At 35.8% G+C, this 12598-nt stretch overlaps 4 non-coding genes across 4 annotated transcripts; 2 read left to right on the top strand and 2 right to left on the bottom strand.

Moving 5' to 3' along the window:
• The first annotated feature begins 215 nt into the window (after positions 1-215).
• Trnaa-agc (transfer RNA alanine (anticodon AGC)) lies at positions 216-288 on the top strand. The gene has a single exon. It is a non-coding gene; the product is annotated as a tRNA-Ala (tRNA).
• Positions 289-652: 364 nt separating this feature from the next.
• Trnaa-agc (transfer RNA alanine (anticodon AGC)) lies at positions 653-725 on the bottom strand. The gene has a single exon. It is a non-coding gene; the product is annotated as a tRNA-Ala (tRNA).
• A 504-nt stretch (positions 726-1229) lies between these two features.
• Positions 1230-1301, bottom strand: Trnap-ugg (transfer RNA proline (anticodon UGG)). Its single transcript has one exon. It is a non-coding gene; the product is annotated as a tRNA-Pro (tRNA).
• A 235-nt stretch (positions 1302-1536) lies between these two features.
• On the top strand, positions 1537-1609 carry Trnaa-agc (transfer RNA alanine (anticodon AGC)). The gene has a single exon. It is a non-coding gene; the product is annotated as a tRNA-Ala (tRNA).
• The last annotated feature ends 10989 nt before the right edge of the window (positions 1610-12598 follow it).

Genomic DNA, 12598 nt, shown 5'->3' with positions numbered 1-12598 from the left:
GCCAAAGTGTAAATATTGACAGTTTTTAAATTATAATCAAAGTGAATAAATAATAAAGCGAAGCGAAACAAGAAATAAACAAAGCAACTGCGAATATTAATTGGGTGGCTGTTATTGCGGGCATCTCTGGTCGTTTCATTACAGATCGTTTCAGGCAGTGATTTCGATTCCAATTCCGTAAATACACAAGCGATCCTGCCCGGCCTTGATCACCAGGGGATGTAGCTCAGATGGTAGAGCGCTCGCTTAGCATGTGAGAGGTACGGGGATCGATGCCCCGCATCTCCAAGGAATTGTAGATCTTTTTTATTTTTTGAATATACAAAAAGTATATTGAAAATGAAAATCGTGTATTTAAAATATACATGCAAACAATATATTTAATTTTATTAATTTCAGTAAATAATAAATTTCAAATAAAACGTAAGAGATAACGATAATCACGACACTTAAAATATTTTAAATTAATTTTAATAATTATTAAACAAAAAATTAATTTAAAATAATAATTTTGCTGGTTATTTATAAGTCTACAGAAAGGTGCGGCGAATATTTAAGGATGTTTATTATCCCTTTAAGCATTATACATGAAACAATCAAGTGTGATAAAAAATAAAATGTACAGTTCAAAAACAAAAAAAAATGACATCCTTGGAGATGCGGGGCATCGATCCCCGTACCTCTCACATGCTAAGCGAGCGCTCTACCATCTGAGCTACATCCCCATATAACGGTACTCTATTATTGGTGGCTTAAGGACTTACTGGTCAAAACAACGATACTATTCGTGACTGCGATAATGGCATTTTGCTTGGTCAACAGATCACGTTAAAAGCATTCAAAGTGTGCGGTGCAATGACACAGATTGATTCGACCGGAATTTAAATTTGTCAACCTTTCGTGAAAGTGGCTTCGAGATTATTATGAAACTAAAGTCAGACGAGTTTAGTAGACGAAACACAAAACTGGTTAAAGATAATGTTTCAAACCAGATTTATAGGGCGAACTACTTCGACACTATACGGTATCGAGTTTTTTGACATTCACAATCACAACCAACACTTTCAATAAATGAGCTTCGGCAAAAGAAGATGAAAAAAACTAGATAGCGGAGTCGGAAAATAAACATTTTTTTTTATAAAAATATATAAACATTCATATGTATATATATAATAGTGCCCCGTTTTGAGTGCATAAAAGTACACAAAACAGCTAAAAAAATATAATCCGGGCTCAACCGGGATTTGAACCCGGGACCTCTCGCACCCAAAGCGAGAATCATACCCCTAGACCATTGAGCCTCTTAATTTCAATGCGGCCAAATAGCCCAAATAAACAAAAATTTTCTGCTTAAAATAGAAAAATAAATAAACAAATTTTAATTTGTTATTAAGACAACTAGTTTTCAAATCTTTTGTTATCTGCGAGGCCGCGTTTTTTACAAGGTGAACTGCATGTATCAGGCAGTATATCTATAGATACCTCTGCGGCGTGTCGAAATTTTTAAAACACCTCTTGGCGGGCGGAAGTGCAACAGGGGATGTAGCTCAGATGGTAGAGCGCTCGCTTAGCATGTGAGAGGTACGGGGATCGATGCCCCGCATCTCCAAATATAGTTAATTTTTTATATAGAATATATGTTTATTGTTTAATTTTTGTTTAACACTGATTAGAACTAAAATTTTTAGCTGATCATAATCGATCCGTTTAAAACCAATAAAAAAAACACCCCGTCAATTCTCTTAACGTAAACTGTCCGCTAGTCAGATTTAGATTTAAATGAATCTGCTCCACAAAAAAATGTTTTAAAAGCCATTATTAATGCTAATAAATGTATTATTCTTAATGTTATTTTAAACTTATTATGATCATTTTACCTTGGTAAATTTTCTTCCCTATGCCAAAGGCCATCAGAGTAATGGAATAAAGCCCTTTGGACAAAGTTCGAGAGTTGTCGACTCCAGTAGCCTGCACAAATATTTAATTATTCATAACTTTAAACAATCACAGCGACGTCAGCATCATCCGTGTAACCCCAGGGTCTAGCCCCTTCCCATCCTTCCACTTAGATCCCCTTTACGACTCAACAAACACAATACAAACACACGCAAAAACAGGGGACAGGATACAGCGGGGGTTCCCCGACTTCTGCAAACGTTTAGCTGCTGTTCTGGCTGCTACCGCTGATGGTAATAACATTGTCGTAAAATCATGTTTGGCTTATCGTGGGACTCCCGGGACGATGATCCAGGATTTCTGGGGGAAAGTCCCGCGCACTCTGCATTTAAATGCCGCCAACGTCGAGAAACGGCGTGAATTATAGTGGCGTAGGTTAAATGCCGTTAGACAGCCACATAAACTGCAAACCCTTTCTGGCGCACTCAAAAAAAAAAATGCAACCAACATTGACAATCAATTGAATACCAATTTTATATATTTATATTCGGATCTCGCTAATAACTTAATTTATAAATTATTTCGGTAGATTTCTGTGAAAATGCGAAAAAAAAGTTGGTTTCGTAGTGGGTTTTTCGGCTATTAAAAATGTAATATATATACATTCCTTTTATAATGATTAAAGAGATTAAAGGTTATTTTAGACAAGATAAGAAAAGTCTGTTGTCGACTGAACAAATATGTTTGAGGATTTTGGTAGAAAAATACATACATACATTCGGTTATTTCGAAAAATTTAAGTTAAATTATTACATGTTTTACTTACATTTTCTTTGCTATTAACATATGTTATTATTGTGACATAATATTTTACAAATATTATAATGACACGGTTGTGGGCTTCTTCATTTTAGATCCTTCTTTATAATATTATCTTCGAATTTAAATAAGTCCTGTCTGTGTTAAACAAACGCTTTTTTGAGTAATTTTTCGAATAGGACAATCAGATCTGCTTTTTTCCAAAAGAAATTTACTAGAGTGAGCAACAAGTATTTCAAAATAAAAACAGTCATATGGTTTTTATTATTTGTTTGCTTTTATTGAATTTCTTAAATTCATTTTCTATAACGGATCGTTAATGCTCAGATCAATTTTCTACAAATAGCAATAAGAAATATTAATAAGGAATAAAGATTATGGATCTGTGATCTTACTTTTGTAGGACGGCAGCAAACAAAATTTGTCGGACAAAATTGCTTCGTAGAGAAGTCTTTATAAGGCGTCTGGCACAAATCATTGGTCAAACATTTGTAGATTCCATTCGGCCCGCAAGTCAGGTTAATCTGGACAGCACAAACAATTTATTGTCAGTTCTAAAAAGTTTGGGATAATTAAATTTGCACTTACGCTTTCGTCATTGCAGCAAACTGTACTGAACGGGCATGTGGAAGTTGTTTGAAAAGAATTGCTACGATAAGCAAACTTAGTTACACAATTTTCTGCTTTGACACAATGGGCTTTTCCGTCCGAACCGCATGGAATATAAGCCTGACTAAGTCCTAGAAGAACTGAGGCAGCGAAAAAAGCAGCAAAGATCCGGATTGTCATTGTTTTTGAAACTCTGATCGAGACTGATAATTCTCCTCCCTGAGTGATGGTTTTATAGCGTTCTGAAAACAGAATTCGTGCCTTATCAGTTCGCGTTAGTACAGCCCGAAAAAAAATTAAGATTTATTAGTAGCAAATTTTATATTTAAAAGTGTTCCAAAAACTTGGTTTTAGTATAAAGTATTTTAATACATTTTTTTAAAAATAAGTGAAAATAAGAGATTTATTATTTGGTTAATTTTTCCCAATGTGAACGTTTCTCAAATCAGTTCTAGAATCTTTTATAAAAATATAATTTAACATGAGTACATAAATGCCGTTAAGCAGTCACCAACATTGTCTAGTATATTGACTAGACATTTAAAATTTAAAAAATTAAAAAAATAAACATACACGTCTATATTTGAATCTCGACAATGTTGATCTCGTTATCACATATAAGTATAAAATAAATCAAAAGTAATAATAAGTCGGGTCTTTCCGGTTATTAAGAAACGTAATATATATAATTTGTATTAAGACTAAAAAATTAAAGATTATTAAGAGCAAGATAAGGCAAGTCAGTTGCCGATTGACTGAATTTTATATAAAAAATGATGACTTAGACTTAGACTTAGAATTTCGCCAGAAATACAATATGATTTTAATTTAGTTTATTTCAATTATTTTCTCTGTAGAGATGACTTTAAATATAAATGAGTCCCAGCTTTGCGCGAGTCCAAAAAGTTTTTGACTTCTGCTATTAATTTTTGTGAAATTATTTGCATTCGCTCGCACACAAAACTAACGCAAAGAAAGTTCCGACAACAAGTGGACCTGGCATCTAGTACCCTAGTACCTCCTGCCAATCCTCCTGGTCCTCGGCTTGTTTTCTTGTAATTATCGCTTTTGTTTGTTAGCTGAACTTTTGCCAGGTTTTGGCCGCCGGCTAACATACAAAATTAGCGCTCCGCTCACCAAAATGACTAAACAATATTTACTATTGCTGGATGCGGGCGGTGGTTTTGGGCCCATCTCAGCCAACGTCTCAAGTCGCTGCCAAAGTGGGCAACATATTGTCGTTGTACGCCGAACAACATAATTTTCTAATTGGCCAAAGTTGCTGCCAAGTTTTCGCCCAGGCCAGACCAGACATACCGAGAAAACATTTGTTCTCAGTTTCGGTTTGCTAATTCAATTTTAATGCTTGATTTCATATTAATTGAAAGTGGCGTTTTGAAAATGTATTTTGGGCGTTGCGATAGGGGGTGGAAAATTTATGTTTTATTTATACGTGGAAAAGGCGATAGTTAGGAAGGTAGCAGCATTGATAACCTTAAACTTATAAGTATAATTAAACCAAGACAAATTGATTACTTAAAGGCTAAATTCTTCATTTCACTTCATATAAGTTCTCATAGTTAAATTTCATCAATGCTTGGAAACCCCCAATAAGCTTCTATTTCCGCAGTCAAACTCATTGAACCTTGCCATCTTTAGTCAGTTCGCATCGACCCCAAGTTGTATTTGCCCAAGGGCTTCTTCTCCAGCCATTCGAAGGCGTTCATAACAGATGACCTCATATTTGTGGCACCCACACCCGCTGGCAAGAAGTTTGATTTCCAAGACGCTTTTTCTTGTCGCCGCTTTTTATGGCATGCACAAAAGCCAAAAGGCAAACACACTCGAGTCATAAAAAGATGCCTGCAGACAAACAAAGCGACACACGAGCATAGAACAAGACCAACATAAAGATCAAATGTCAATACAGGGAATCGGGGGACGCAGATTCGGCTAAATGTGGCCAAAAGGCGGCAGTGGAAAGACAAACAGCATCGACAGGAAAATGTACAACAAATTTCTAAACGTTGTCATAAAAATGAAATGAAAACAAGCAGAAGGCGGTCAACAAACGGGAAAGGCTAAACTTAAGACATTCAATAAGTTTACTTACGCCAAGCTGAACAACAGCCACAAAAAGAGAGCACATCGTGACCTTTCTATCGCTTTAAATATGTGTATGACCAGGTTGGGAGTACTCAACCAACCCCCCTATAAATCTCAAAGGTTTTATGTTTACGTGCACGAAATTGTTTTTAACGACAATGTGTGTCCATGTAAATTATTAGTTTAATAACGTCTCAGCGTTGGGAAATTATTATAGCTCTTTTGGGATCTTGCTTTATGGGGCTTGACAAATATTAACAGAATGAATTAAGGTAGTCGGAAATTAAAGTATTCAATATATAAACTTAAAAACCAAATTAATATTCATACGTTTGTACAGATTTCACAAAATATTTATCTAAAAATTTTAACGAATTGTATTTAGAATAATTTGTCACAACCCCTTTCTTAATTTCTTGTTTTGCTGAAAAGTGACCAAAATCCTGCAGTTCTTAACCCATAACTTTTCTTACAGGGGTACGATTTTGATGTGGTATATCTTTAAAGTCTTGTGGCTTATGTTTCTAAAAATCTGCATTTAAAACTTAGTTCGTAGTTTTCGATCGATTTTTCGTAATTTTGATGATGTTACCCCTTTCTTAATTTCCGAAAAATTGCTTTGCAGAAAAGTGACCAAAATCCTGCAGTTCTAAATCCATAACTTTTCTTCCTGACGTCCTATTGTAAAGTGGTATATCTTAAAAGTCTCGTGGTTTAAGTCTCTAAAAATCTGCATTTAAATTTTGGTTTTTAGTTTCCGATCGATTTTTTGATATTTTGATGATGTTACCCCTTTCATAATTTAATAAAAATGGCTTTACTGTAAATTGCCCAAAGTCCTGCAGTTCTTAGCCCATAACTTTTCTTACAGGCGTCCGATTTTGATGTGGTATATCTTAAAAGTCTCGTGGTTTAAGTTTCTAAAAATCTGCGTTTAAATCTCGATTTAAATTTAATTTCGGATCGATTTTTTGATATTTTGATGATGTTACCCCTTTCATATTTTGACAAAAATGGCTTTGCTGAAAATTGACCAAAATCCTGCAGTTCTTAGCCCATAACTTTTCTTACAGGCGTCCGATTTTGATGTGGTATATCTTAAAAGTCTCGTGGTTTAAGTCTCTAAAAATCTGCGTTTAAATCTTGATTTGTAATTTCGGATCGATTTTTTGATATTTTGATGATGTTACCCCTTTCATAATTTGATAAAAATGGCTTTGCAGAAAAGTGACCAAAATCCTGCAGTTCTTAGCCCATAACTTTTCTTACAGGCGTCCGATTTTGATGTGGTATATCTTAAAAGTCTCGTGGTTTAAGTCTCTAAAAATCTGCGTTTAAATCTTGATTTGTAATTTCGGATCGATTTTTTGATATTTTGATGATGTTACCCCTTTCATAATTTGATAAAAATGGCTTTGCAGAAAAGTGCCCAAAATCCTGCAGTTCTTAGCCCATAACTTTTCTTACAGGCGTCCGATTTTGATGTGGTATATCTTTAAAGTCTTGTGGATTAAGTCTCTAAAAATCTGCATTTAAAACTTGGTTTATAGTTTCCGATCGATTTTTCGTAATTTTGATGATGTTACCCCTTTCATAATTTCCGAATAATGGCCTTGCAGAAAATTGACCAAAATCCTGCAGTTCTTAACCCATAACTTTACTTACAGGCGTCCGATTTTAAATTGGTATATCTTAAAAATCTCGTGGCTTAAGTCTCTAAAAATCTGAATTTTAAACTTGGTTTGTAGTTTTCAATCGATTTTTCGTTATTTTGATGATGTTACCCCTTTCATAATTTCCGAAAAATGGCTTTGGTAAAAAGTGACCAAAATCCTGCAGTTCTTAGCCCATAACTTTTCTTACAGGCGTCCGATTTTGATGTGGTATATCTTAAAAGTCTCGTGGTTTAAGTCTCTAAAAATCTGCGTTTAAATCTTGGTTTGTAATTTCGGATCGATTTTTTGATATTTTGATGATGTTACCCCTTTCATAATTTGATAAAAATGGCTTTGCAGAAAAGTGACCAAAATCCTGCAGTTCTTAGCCCATAACTTTTCTTACAGGCGTCCGATTTTGATGTGGTATATCTTAAAAGTCTCGTGGTTTAAGTCTCTAAAAATCTGCGTTTAAATCTTGGTTTGTAATTTCGGATCGATTTTTGATATTTTGATGATGTTACCCCTTTCATAATTTGATAAAAATGGCTTTACTGTAAATTGACCAAAATCCTGCAGTTCTTAGCCCATAACTTTTCTTACAGGCGTCCGATTTTGTTATGGTGTATCTTTAAAGCCTTGTGGCTTAAGTCTCTACTAATCTGCGTTTAAATCTTGGTTTGTAATTTCGGATCAATTTTACCTATACGTTAGCAAACCAAACTCTCAACGCCTTAACCAAATCACGGCCATAAGGATACCCTCATAAATATGTCAATTAATGGCACGGCCCCGCCCACCGTCCGTCTGCTGTCTTATCTCAATGAAGACATAAACGCTCTGATATCAATTTATGTCAATGTAAATGTTTCTTTGTTGCTCACCCGAGATTGGGTATAATGTATGCAAACCTCGCCACCATTCCTTGGGACATGTGTCGGCGAATCTTAAATGGAGCTTATGAAACTATTAAAAGGCGAGCAGACAAGGCACACATGTCTCACAAACAAACAAACAAACAAACAGGATAGTGTCCTTATAGAGGGGGAATCACATATCTCGGGGTTGGGGGTAATTAGTTTGCTACACGCTCGAGGCGTGCCTTCAATGCCCAGGTCCTGTTGGTCCTGGGCGGCTATGAATAATTCCAGGCGGTGGCAAAAACTTTGACCAGCTGCTCGAAAAGGTTGACAAAACCCCAAGTCAGGCTAACCACAAGACCAAGACGATGCTAATAACGATGATGATGATGGGGATTTTCGAGGACAAGAAGTGACTGAGTAGATTACTCATACGCACGATTGCCCTCGAACATTAATTATTTAGTCAGTCTTTGGCATTTTTTGCGGTTAATGTTAATTGCCTTTGTCTCAGCCACATTTGCATAATGCCGCTCTAAACAATAAAAATCTAATTTGGCCCCGTTTGCATTATAATTTCTTGTTAAATTCATAATTGTTAATTTCTGTTGTGCGTTGCCAACACTGACTGGCATTTTCTTTGGGGCTTAACTTTAATTAAGAGGCAAGTGCCAGGGCTGTTTCCTCCGAATGTCCTGCTGCGCTGGCTGTCCTGCTCACAAGGGTGGAAAGATTGAGGAGAGTCGTGCATGTGAATGGTCAGTCTGGTCACTGAAGACGACTTCATAAAGGGTGAAAGAATTCTGGCTGCTTTTAATGAACTTGGCACTGGCAGAGATTGCCTGCCAGTTTAAATAACACGAATTAAAATACAAATTTTTGTGAGGGAATTAGGTTGCACTGAAGATATAATTTCACAAAGCCGAATAACTTGACAGAATTTAGATTTTAAATTTATAGAAACATTTTGCATAATTTGTAATTTTTAAAACAATTTCAATGTAAACTTATAACCAAAAAAAGGCTCAATTTAATATATAAATAAGTTGTTTTACTTATTAATAGATTTCTTTAAATTATTTTGTGGTCAAATCTGTATAAACTTATTTCTTCTAACATTGTTACTTTACTTATTTTCCCTCTTCCAATAAAATACATTTTAACAGGACGACTTTTCTAAGCGATTTTGTTGTTCCTGCCACAATTAGTTTCCCTTCCCCGCAAACAGCCACAAAATGTGTACCATTAAAAAGCAAAAACTTTAAGCGGCTCACCACCTTAACTTCCCTTCCCCTTTTAGTATTGCCAAGAAACAAAAACCATTAAAACAATTTAATCGCACTCGAGGAAATCTTCGCGAGCCAGAAAGTCGAGCATGAAATGCAAAAGTTTTTATTTTGACGCTTGGCGCCTTCGCTGCTGGCTCCTGATTGTAAATCGTTATCCTCGCGGGACTCGAATTCGGAGGTGTTTGCTTCGCTGCCACCCTTACAAGTTAATTTTCACATTGGGACATGACTGACACCCACTGACACCCCACCCCGATTTTCCACCTCCCCTCCTTGAGCTGCGGTAATTTCCTCGGCACTTTTGTTTAGTTTTTGATTTGACTTTTACTTTTTGCTGGCTGGTTTTTCGGTTTTGCCGGCTAATTATCATCATTTTGGGCAAATGCCTGAAGCGATTTGCCTCGGTCGAGGTTTTTATGCTCCGCAGTTTCAACGGCATCAAGGGAATTTCTTAGGGGTGTTTCGGCCATTATGAAGCCATCAAAATAACTTGTTGTTGCGGGGGAAACTTTTTGCTGTGATTTTCATAGCCGAAAAACAATCAAAATTTAATGTGCGGCGCCGCGCTTTGATTGAAAAATAAAATACTCGGCATAATCAAATAAATGCCCAAACAACAGCAGCTTTTCACAAAAAAAAGTGTGCAAAATAAACTGCTCATCATTTTCCAGGCCTGCAGTTACAGGTCCCTTAACAATCCCCAAAACGAAACCATTCCGAGATGCGATTCCGATTCCACCCGCATTTGCACGATTCGTTAAACAAAGCACACGTTAACAGGAGCAAACCGAAGGACGTTGGGTGGGCGGTGGGCGGTAGGCGGTGGGCGGGGTAAAGGCAAACAGACATCCCGGACGGTCAGTTTCAGCAGTTGCCCGCCGGCCATCAGTGGGTTAATATGAGGAGGGCCCAAAATATTTGGCAACACATTTGCTTACAAAATATTGGGCAGTAAAGAAAGCATTACGAAAATATAAATATAATTTTTTTCTTTTTTATTTTTTTTTGCCCCAATGTTTGTAAAACATTGATTAACAAGATGAATTGTATTAAATAATTATAATTGCGTGTTAAGAGGGTACTAGCTTGAAATATATATATTACTAATTTTAATAAACAAATATTATTTACTGTCTAGTTATTGATGTTGCTTTTAAAATAAATGTAATAGTATTTTTAAAAGAGAGTCAAAAATTGTTTTTAAATAAATTATGAAGAGTATACAAACTTCTTTAACTCGTTGGTCTATCAAATGCTTTTAACTTTTATTTGTTTAATACATTTTGTTCAGGGCTGCGGCAGAGTTGCTGCTGCTTTTGTTTGCTAGCTACAACTGTCGTTTTGGGACAAGATCAAAAAAACAAAAGGTAAAGTCGAAAAAAATATACGAAAAACAAGAAGAAACATTGCAAAATTGTTGGCAAATATTGAATTTGCAACATATTCGACTCATATGTCATACCGAAACGGTGGAAGCTGTCGCGAGTGACTAACAAAAGGTTTCTGTTTACCAAAATTTGCATTTTGGCTAGGAAAACGGGGGCTTACCTTTTTTTTTGGAGTAGCCAAAAACGAGAGTTGACCAGTAGGATGACGAATAGAGCGGTGAAGTGTGAGGGTAATGGGCTGTCCGAGAAAAATATCAAATGCATCGCAGCTGTTGTGTAAATAGTGAGACATTAATTTTAATTGTTGTGTCTGGAAGGGAATTTTTAAATGATAAATGGTTAGGGACTTTGTTTAGTACATAAGAAGCTCAAAAGTAAAAAAAACTGGTTATGTTTTCTTTCATTAAGTTAAAACTTTTACACACTTTACACATTTTAGTTGAAAGTCTTAATGTTTTTTTTTTAAATTTTTACAAAAATTTAATTAGGAAAAAGCCTTGTACGTACCTAAAAGTTTATTTATATTATTAAATATCTAGCCAACAATGAGAGCCCTCCTAGCTTTAAATAAATAATTTAATGTAAACATATGGAGTAAAATCGTGTACAAAATTAAAAAAATTAATGACACTTAGCTGTACAGTTTTATTGGATATTTTCATGTAATTGTTAGTAATCCTATATACCTTTTAACGGCAATAACTATAACTACATCTTCTAACCATTTAATTTTCTCATTATGTTAGTTTTACCTTCTTTCCCATACTTTTTTGACAATTTAAAACCCTTTCGAATTACCCTTTTGGCAAAACAATAAAAATGAATATGTATTTAAATAACAGTTGCTATCAACACCGTCACACGCTGTTCCCAGCACTTGCAACTCACTCACAATCCCCTTGAGCACCTTTGTCCGGCCAAAATATTAGAGAAAAGATGAGAAAAATGGAGAAACTGCGGTCCAAGTAACTATAACATTTAAGCGGCTTTGCGCAAAGTTGTGAGCCATTTGATAGCCTCTGGCTTTAAGGGAGTTGCCTATCCCTTTTACTGTACCTAAATTCTATAAAAGTGTTTTTCATATGGTTGGTATACAAATAAAATGTACGAGCTTTTTATTTTTATGGCTGACAACTGGCAAGGTTGAGGCCAGAATGCCTAAATCATGTAAAGGATTTGCGTTTTATCATGTCTCGGGGCAGGCTTTTGGGTTTCTATCGCCTTTCGGTGTCACTTCACCAGCAGTTGACAGGAAATTGAAAATTTCCACAAAGCGTCATGAGTGCGTTTGCCGGGTTCGAAGTGTCAGCGATCCGATTCCCAAGGAGGCCAATAACATTTACGCTAATTTAATAATCTGTTCACGCACAAGGACCAGACATTTGCATGGGGCTGAAGGATCCTGGACGCCCCTAATTGGCTGCAATGGGACCCCGGGGATCCCAGCAACTGTTTATGCTCTGTTGCTGTATCTGTGTCTGTATCCAGCGGATGGACCCTTTTTGTGCCCTATCAGCGCGTTATCATCGCATTGCCTTTCACTCTTGAGCAAGCAGAAACACTTTTGGTCCGTGGTCAGCGAGTTTATTATTTTGTCCTTTATTTTTATACCCGCTTATCGCTTTGTTGTTGGACAGAAAGCTGTTTTGACCAGCAAAAAAGTCCGTTTTGGTAATCGCTTTTACACGCTTGACTTCAGATGAAATTAGCTGCGGGTTTGGGATTTGTTTCGGTTTTGCTTTAGGTCAGATGTTAGCCAAATAAATTAGATATATCAGAATATAATTATTTATTTGTGTTGCAGAAATGCTTAGGCGGCTAAAAGTAATTGCTTTTGGGCTGTAAATGTTTTTGGTGGACTTATAGTGTGTGGAATGAAATCATTTAATGGGCTTGTTTAAACAAAATTTAACAAGAATTTTACTTGCAACTAAATATATTTTTTAAAACTTCTCAGCCTAATGATATTATATTTA

This window comes from Drosophila gunungcola, chromosome 3R (assembly GCF_025200985.1).
Source record: "Drosophila gunungcola strain Sukarami chromosome 3R, Dgunungcola_SK_2, whole genome shotgun sequence".
Lineage (NCBI taxonomy): Eukaryota > Metazoa > Arthropoda > Insecta > Diptera > Drosophilidae > Drosophila > Drosophila gunungcola.
Note: the sequence above shows the minus strand (reverse complement) of the source record. Positions and strands in the feature narration are given on the sequence as shown.